The sequence below is a fragment of the Oryza brachyantha genome, chromosome 2, assembly GCF_000231095.2.
Source record: "Oryza brachyantha chromosome 2, ObraRS2, whole genome shotgun sequence".
NCBI classification, from domain to species: Eukaryota; Viridiplantae; Streptophyta; class Magnoliopsida; order Poales; family Poaceae; genus Oryza; species Oryza brachyantha.
The window spans coordinates 12,803,746-12,813,441 of NC_023164.2; positions in this window are offsets into that span (position 1 = coordinate 12,803,746).

Below are 9,696 nucleotides of genomic sequence, written 5' to 3' on the forward strand. Positions count from 1 at the left end.
CAGCTCCTAATCCTTGAGAGCTCTAGATCCAATCCCCGTTGATTGTTTTTTCCCGTGAGAGTATTTTATCCATCCATGATCGTTTTCCACTAATTAGTTTGTCATCCATCTTCTCTTCATCTGGATATTTGAGAACAGTATGATATTGCTCCTACAGTTTCATTTGTATAGTTTTCATAATTTTATATAGGTTAGTTCTCCAATTATGTTCAGTTGAGTGTTTCTGTATTATGGGGTGATGCAAGACTTATGTAGGCCATGAATATCTGTGGACGTATTTGTATGTTGTAAGTGGGAAAGAGAAAAAGGAAGTTGATAGCATATATATTGCTTTAGTTTTTGGTCTCCAATTTAATCTAGTCGGTGCATGCATGTTGAAAGAGAAAAGGAAGATAAATAGGGGTAAAAAATGAGGGTTGCCATTGGACTTGAACGCAATTTTAGGACCTTAAAAAATGAAGACATCCCATTTATGGCTAATTCGGTTCAAAGGATTTTGATGAAATATTGCAGAAATTTAAACCTCAGGATTTTTCCTAAAGAAATAATTCATTTCACATGAATGGACCCTACCCAATTCCATCGAATTATGTTGTGCTGAGTTAATTCCAATGAATTTTTAGCATAAGTTGAGACCTCATGGAAATTTTTTTCTTTGGATTGGAGTTGCCAGGACACCTCAATCCTTTCTTATCCTATTCCTTTTGTAATCCTGTGAACTGAATAAACCATTAACCTTTGGAGGCTTTGAAATATGGGCTATCATTAGAGATGCTCTAAAGGGACAGTTAGAATTGGCTCTTTAGCTGAACTGAAAGGCGACATGCAGAACGACACGGGCATTGGCATATTACTATTACTATTACTATTACTAGTTAGAAACTTTTAAAAATTGATTTATTTGATGTTTTAGAAAACTTCCCTGTATAAAGGATTTGAAAAAAAAACTACTCGTTTATTAACTCGAAAAATATGTTACGCTAAATAAGGGAGTAGCCCACCTAACTCGGTTGATTCGAATGGGACCTAAGGACTGGTTTCTTTTGGCTTAGCTACTTCATTGTTTTTCATAAACATAATTTCCTGAGCGGTTAATTGCTTGCCATAACAATCTCAGCCTCTTCAGCTCAATGTAACAAGGCACAAGGATATTGCCTATGTAATTAAATAAATTGCTATATAGGATATAAGATGATATGACAAGTGATAAATATAAAAAAGAAAGCCATGTCTTGCCTGAGACATGATTTCTAAAAACATTTAGGATATAATGAGATATAAGTAACATTAAATTCAAATGTAAATTATTAGTATTTGTATTGGTGTTCAGTACTGCGTTCTTTTATGACATTGAGGATATAGAAATTATACTTAGTGTCTTGCGTTAAGATTGCTCTAAGGGCATTCCCAACCCATAACACTAGATATGGTTTCTATAAATTTTCTATCGTCAAGAAACTAGTACTAGACACTACTCTTCTAATGTAAACACCACTATTCCACACTTAAATTTAATGTTACTTATCTCACATGATATCTTGGATGTTGTTTAGAAACTATGTCTCATGCAAGACATGGTTTCATCCTCTGTCCTCGTGTATTCACTTGCCACATTATTTTTCATCCTATGTGACAACTTATTTAATGCTAAGGATATCATCCTAATCATTGGGTTGGGAATGCCCCAAGGCTCCACTCGTTTTGGCTGGTAGCAAGGACTGCTTCCTCGTTTTCTATGCATGTACTTTACAAACAGCTAAGCAATACACTATTTCCATAAATTTTCTACACAGAGGTTTCTTAGAGATTAGTAGCCTCATGTTTTCACTTCTGCTTATACTTATAAGTCAAATTTAAATTTATAAACTTAAATTTAAAGTAAATTTTAAGATTTTTTTTATCGAAGTTTATTTTGCAGCCTTGACTTTTAGATCGCTAGTTAAGAACATGTATATAAATTTTTTATTTATAAATTAATTTTTATTATAAATATACCATTTGGCTTTTCTATGAAAAAAATGAAACAATATCACACCCCTAGGTAAATCCATTTTTCATCAATCGCGTGCCATTAGTTAATGCTCGATCAGCTCGTTCAATAGGTTTAAAATGGGCTAAAAGGGACTAGAAGGATGGGTAAGTTACGTCCGTCGAAAAATAATCAACGTATTAGGAAGTCCGATGACGCCGATGTCAGACCACCTCGGCCTGTTGCTCATCTCGGCCGGCCCAATCTCCATGGTCCGCACGACACCATCAGGTCAACCGTATCCGACGGCATCCGTGTTAGGACTCAGCTTATAATTAAAATATATCCGAGAGTTGCCCTCTCTTTTTTGGATGGGTCACTGTTTAGCACTAAATAGCCAGTGCACGCGAAGTAGCAGCGTTCTTTTTGGATGCCAATAAAGCTTCTACCCTAAATATACGAGCAAACGAGAAGACATGAGAAATTGCTAAATTTTGGGAAACCGGATGGCACACTGTTGGAGATAGATTTTTTTTTTCAATTAGCCAAAAAAACAGAAAAAAAAGTTGAGATAGAAAACTCTTTTTTTGATGACGAGATAGAAAACTCTTAGAGTTGCTGAAACTCTCCTACTCTCGTTAGCAATTAATTCAGATGCATATCTTCCGTTAGTAAACAAAATACCATCAGGTCCATCTCCCATCTTGTTAACAAACGTTTCTATCATGAAAACTACTCTATCTCTGTCTTTAGTTTACTTCATATATGTTTAACAGAAACTCTATCTCTAACATTCTTCTCCAACACACTAGTCCGACTCCTGACGTCGTGCGGTCCTGCCCCCAGCCACGGTTTGTGCGTTCTTTCAAGTTTAATTTTAGTTGCATACTTTCATGGGAGCTCTGCTCAACAAAGAAGATAAATACGGGATGTTTTCAAGGTGCCGACGAATGACTATAAGTCATTCTTTTTCTTTGGATCCAATGGATCTGATTTTATCATACTATACTACTAGTATATGTAGTAAAAATTATATAAAAATAAATTAAAAATAAAATATATAACTCTGAGATAAAATTATATGCCATATATTATTTTAAAATAGATAAATATATCTTACCAAAGTTTAGAATAAAATATTTAATATACTTATGGCATTTTATCTATAGGACAGTGTGACGGAGGACTTGTAGGGCCAGAGGGTCACCAAATGCATCCTCAGCCGTGGCGCGGCGGTCGAACGATCGCTCCCCTTAAAAAAAAATTACCATCGGGTAATAATTAATTATGAGCATATAGCCATCCTCAATATAAGTTTTATCAACACGATTAACTAGAGTGATATGTTATCTAAAAAGTTTCAAACTAGTATAAAACACCCCTCTCTCAATGGATAGTTTCATTTATTGTTGTTTACTAGATTACATGCAAGACACAAACTAAGGTTTTATCTCTATGAAACTCATTTAATCTCTCTTTTCATTAACACTTTGCTACATAATCACAAATATCTATATAACACCCTATTTATTGTCCATAATGTTGGAATTAAGACATACTTAGCCACTAATTTAATTCCAAACATAATCATTTGCATAACAGAATTAACAATAATTAATTCTACTGCAAGATTAGCTAATAGACTTAACAAATTCAAACTGCATAAACCATTGCAGTATATATTCATACCGCCTATCAGGCTAGCTAGTGAACGAAACATAATTAAGCAAACCAGCATGCATGTCATTAGGCTATTCAGTTGGTAATCTAGCCGTAATATTTTAATCTAAAAGGAACAGTACCATACACAAAGGTACGTAACAATTCTGGACTAGACAACAACTGAATTCAGTGAGATGGATTGAAGGATTCAGCACATATATACTCATTGCACAGATCGATGTAGATCAACCTCTCGATGCAGTGCAGTCACTGGAGTGATGCGACGAAGACGAAGACGAACCTTCGCCTCATGTGCAGGTGCTGCAAAACTAAGAAGAAGATCGAATTGTTGACGACGTTGAGCGGCCGCGTATATTTACGCTGCCCAGAAACCTTTACACCGCCCCCATGCAGGTGCGTACGCGGTGAAGGCTCGGAGACACCGCTTGACGGGATGCTCGCTGCACGACGAGCACCACGGCCGGTTCGGATCGTACGGCGACGCAGCATGATGACAATGGAGAAAGCAGTGAGAAGCAGAGACTATTGTTCTGTGTTTCTCCAAGGACGTCTCCTTGACTCATATATATAGAGCTTATCACAAAACGGTAGTATTTCCTCTCATCTGTTATTCCGTTGCGTCTAGGTCGGATCGATTGCACGAGATACGTTGCTGCCGCAACAGCCGCACGCGCACGTTCTCGCATCAACAAGAAAACCGAGCCTGACTCGCCAAGAAATCAGCACAAGCCGTTGTTTCTGCATGTATCCAAGCAGCATGTTGCATATTCATGTATATATAGAACCATCCAGCACACACGTACCGTGTGTCTAGCATTAGGATTTGAAATTGATCAGATAATTAACCTTTAACAGCGCATTATTTCCATCACATAAAACTCCCATTAAGATTGGCCTAAATCAAACTTCGATACACCTTCTGTGATGTATTTTCTGGCTTCTCAAACCTATTATTACTCCCAAGTCCCAATGTGTTTGCCACTTCAAATTCAACGGCACGACACTGTTAATCAAGCGCCATTACATTTCTAGTGTCTAATAAATGGCTCACATCAACGGCACGACACTGTTAGTCAGACCTCGGCCTGCTATTCACCCTCATCCCAATTTCCATGCATCGACACGTCCTCACAAAGCTGCCATGCCCAGCCGACGTTGCGAGCCGCGGTTCTTCCTCGCTCCCCGGCCTAACTTTCTACAAGCACGGGCAGGTCCTCACGACGGTGCCGAACTGGACAGAGTCGTCGTCGTCGGAGCTCCGCTTGCGCGCGGCACGGGCACGACGGTGCCGGACCAGGGAGAGTCGTCATCGTCGGAGCTCTGCTCGCGCGGGACGGGCACGACGGTGCCGGACTGGGGAGAGTCATCGTCTTCGTCGGAGCTCTGCTTGCGCGGCACGGGGAGGATCAGCAACGTCACGCAGGCGAAGGTGTCGACCAAGACGAGCACGCGCACGCCGTGGTGGGCGAGGCGGGGGTCGGCGCATGCCCCCGACACGTACGCGCATATCTGCTTGCTCGCGGCGGCAACGGCGCGGCGGTCGAACGGGTGCTGGATGAAGGGGAGCACACGCTCGGCGAGGACCCGCTCCACGCTCTCCGGCGTCCGAAGCTGGCGCGACGGCTGCCTCCGAACAGCGATGTCGTCGGCCACCTTCTCAACGATCACGCCCTTGGGGCAGGCGGAAAAGCGTCTCCTGACGACGACCCTCACGTCGGCCATCAGCGCCGGCAGCGGTCCCGCCGCACCGTGTGGGCCGCGAGTAGGCTGCGGCGAGGTGTAGCTAGCTGCCGAATTTTTTGAATTTTGAATTTTATTTATTAAATAATTTACAAATTTAATTTTACATTAAATCACAAAACTAACCTCCTGCCGCCCTCTAGGAGGACGTAAAGGTGACGTGGCAAACAGTCACTCGATCACGAGCAACGGCTATAGACGGTGACACGGTGAATTTTGCTTTTAGGCTCTTTCCCTCCTCTGTAAGGACGGCAAGGAGCTAAGTGCAAAATTTGCCATGCCGTCCAAAAATTTTACAATTTAACCGTGATTTGATAGATATATGTATAATGTATGAAGTTCTCTAATTAATGCTACTACTTAGCTCAGTGGTCATCCTCCTCCTCTTCTATTTAGGAAACCAGGGATTGAATCTCTGCTAGAACATATTTCTTCTTATTTTTTGCAAGCCTGAGAAAAAATCAAATAAAATATGCTTTTGGTAAGATTTGACCCTTGGTCTCCTAAATGAAAGAGTAAAATGGTGACCATTGAGCTAAACTACTTCTCGTGATTAAACAATTACATACGATATACATATATGCATCGAACCCGCGGTTCAATCGAAAAATTCTCGGTTCCATCATAGAATTCCTGGGCAGCGCGGCAAATTTGCATTTAGGCCCTTGCCGCCCTTACAAAGGGCGGAAAGGGTTTAAATGCAAAATTTGCCATGTCGCCGTTTACGCCTGTTGCTCGTGACCGAGTGGCCGTTTGCCACGTCACCTTTCCGTCCTCTTAGAGGGTGGCATGAGGTTAGTTTTGTGATTTTTGAAATACAAAATTAAATTTATAAAATTATTTAATAAATAAAATTCAAAATTCAAAAAATTCTTGCCCACGTGCACCCCCAGATGACTGAAAGACGACGGTACTCCATGCGATCATGTGGACGTGCGGTCGCACACTCAAGCTCGCTTCTTGAAGCGGGTGGGGTGAATCGCTCGTACGCTGGCACTGGAGGAGACCACGATTTATGATTGGAAAAAGTCCACCAAAGTCCCTAAATTGAACGACAAGTTTATTTCTTGTCTTTTAACCGGAATACCAGAAATGTGTATCCTTTAACTAAATAAAACCGTGTAAATTCAGTCCCACGACAATATTGACTTAATTTTACGCGGTTTCGGATGACGTGGCATAAGATGGCCCACTGGTCAGTAGCTTGATTTTTTTCTTATTTTCTTTCTCTTTCTTCTCTCCATGCTCCCTCTCTCTAGTCTTTATCACTTCACGTGACGGCATGAGGCTGCGGCGGCTGGGCACGTGCGCGCAGCTAGGGCCGGCGGGCGACGACCTGGCCGGGCTGGGGCTGGCCAAGCTAGGCGCAAGCGGCGGCGGCGCAGGCTGGAGTCGACGCGAGCGGCGGCAGCGGCGATGACGATGGTAAAGTGAAGGAGAGTAAGGAGGAGGAGGAGAAGAGCGCGGTGGGGAGGAAGGTGATGGTGGTGGCTGACGCCGGGGCTGCGGCGGCGACGAGGCACGGACGGCGCTGCAGTGGCCTCGCACTGCATCGAGATTGCCGAGCTTGCCGGCGCCAACCAGGCAACCACCTACAGATGCCAAGCAACAAGGTAACTAGCTATACCTATTCTTCAGCCAATAACATCACTTCGTGGCCTTCTAGCCAGAGCTGCACATCTACATGCATCTCAGTACATCCAACTAAATGTTTGCATGCAGCAAGCCAGCAACTAATCACTTTGTTATGTAATGGCCTTTGGCCTTTGCACACATTGTAGACATTGACATCCTCGTCTCAGCATGCCGCACACATTAGTTGCCACCTTGTGCAAATCCTATACAAATATATTCTACATGCTTAACAAAGTAAATATGCATATGCACTAATGACAAGATTAGTTGCTAACAGCTCTGAGAGGAGTGACGCTGAGGCTGAGACCGCGGCGAGAGGCGAGGAGCAAGGAGGTGACTCGGCTGTGGCGCCCTACGAGAAGGCCGGAAGCTGCCGCGGGGAGCCGGGGACATATGGTGCAAAAAAGAGACGCTCCTCAAACGCAGCCGAAAAGGTAAGCTCAAAAATTCTCGCCAACATTGCTAGTATTTCGGTTAAGGGACGAAAAATAGATTCGCAAACAAGTTGAGGGATCTTTAGTGGACCTTTTCCTTTATGATCCGTCCATTTATAAGTGTAATCCAAATCACGTAATTTCGGCCTCTTTGATAAGTGGGCCTTTGAAGCCTGGCTCTAGTCTTAAAGGACCTTCATTTTGGGGTTACGTAGGTCAATAGCCCGTGTCTGGGTGTAACATAATTTAGTCCTACCGTGTGGCTTGTTTAAAAACATATAGCCACCCTTGCTAGTCTGTGTCATGTTCTTTCGTCCACATAAATAAACCATATTCGCACGGTGCCACGTCCTTTGAAGAGCAACCGCACCTGCGCGCCGCCGACGGCTCCGGCGGCACAGGCAATAGAACCCCAGCACCTCCGTGCCGTCGGGGCCCAACCGCACAGCCCTGACCCGACCACCACCGACCTCCAGCCTGAGAAAACGAAGGCATCACCACGATAGACAGAAACCAGAACTCCCAGCCGAAGCTCGCAAATCCCGGCTCCCGTGTCGAATGTGCGGGCAGGTGGGCACTCAGGCAGAGTAAGTGCGAACGCGGGACCATGAGAAATGGTGACTCGGAGCCATCCTTACCAGTCCGGAGGCGGCAGAGCGGGAGCTTGGGTGACAAAGACGGCGGCGGCGGCAGCGGGGAGGGAGCGGACCATGCGTAGAGGCAAAGGGAGAGGTAGAGCTCCATTCTGAAGTCGTGGCAGGTGATGGTGGGTTTGGTTGCGGAGTAGGAGAGGAGGGGAGGGGGTGGCGAGGGGCTGCATGGGACGGAGGCGACAAAAAGGTTGTCAATGTGTGTGTTGCAGTCAATCCGCGGTGTTCACGTTAGGGATGTCTATTATACCCACGGTTATGCGTATCTGCGAGTACCCGACCCGGTGGGTATGGGCATGGGCGTCATTTTTTTACCCGTGGGCATGCCTGCCCGTAACCCGACTATCTAGTGGGCAGCAGCCGGGTTTTAAATTTTATCCGCGGGTAACCCGTACCCGACCTGAAGGATGGTTAATAGACTTCTTTTGTTATAGCCCAATTGGCTCATATAAAAAATTGATATATATACCCAAAAAAACCCTAACCATTCCATCCATCTTACCCTCTAACTCTCTCTCTCCTCTTCAGCCGACGGCGGTGGCATCACTGCATCTGTGGGCGAGCGGCGTTCATGGGACCGAGGCGTCCATGGGAGAGCGTCGTTCGTGGGGCGACGGCGTCCGCGGGGAGCGCAGGCAAGCGGCAGCATCCACGGCGGCGGCGTCCACGGGGGGCGCTGGCGGGCGGTGGCATCTAGACAGCGGCGGACAGCCAGCGGTGGCTCCAGTCAATGGCTCGGGCGGGGCAGCTAGCGCACGGTTGCGGCATCCACGGGTGGTCGGCGGCGTCGACCGGGCTATGGTGTCCACAGGTGGTCGCGACATCCACGGGGTTGCGGCGTCTGCGGCGTCCATGGGTTGCCAACATCCAGGCGGCGGCGGCGGCTCCAGGAGATGGTTCGGGCGGGGAAGCTAGCAAGCAGCAACGGGGAAGCGGGCAGCCAACGGGTACCCGGTGGGTACCCGGGCGCCCGTCGGGTATGTGTTCGGGTACGGTTTTTTACCCACGAATCGATTCGGGTACGGTTTTTTACCCACGAATCGATTCGGGTACGGGTCGGGTACAAAGGTGCGGGTATCAGGTCGGGTATGTTTTTGCTCTACCTGTACCCAACCCGACCCATTGCCATCCCTAGTTCACGTGTTGTGGGGCGCAAGCCAGCAAACTGGGGAATAAGTTCACCTGTCGTCCCTAAACTTTAAGTCGAGTCTGCAAAACATCCCTAAATCTCAATAATCTTAGCCCCTCAATTATTCAAAACCATGCACATTAGGTCTAAGGGCAGTATGCATAAATGATTTTGTGATGTAGCATCCTAGTCAACAATGAGAAAATAAAAAAAAATATGCAACCCACATGTTGGCTCCCTATCTTTCCGTCTTTTCTCTTCATTCTCTCCCTTCTTCTCTCTTCTTCCTCTATCCTCTCCTGTGAGGGTAGCTCGTGGCACGGACAGCTACTGCAGTCGGCGGGCTGCGGACGAGTGGCAGGCGGCCGGCGAGCTGTGGCACGCAAGGTGGCGGCACTAACGCGAATGGCGGGTGGCGGTGAACTCCTGCGCCCGGAGCCGCAGTCGGGTGGGCTG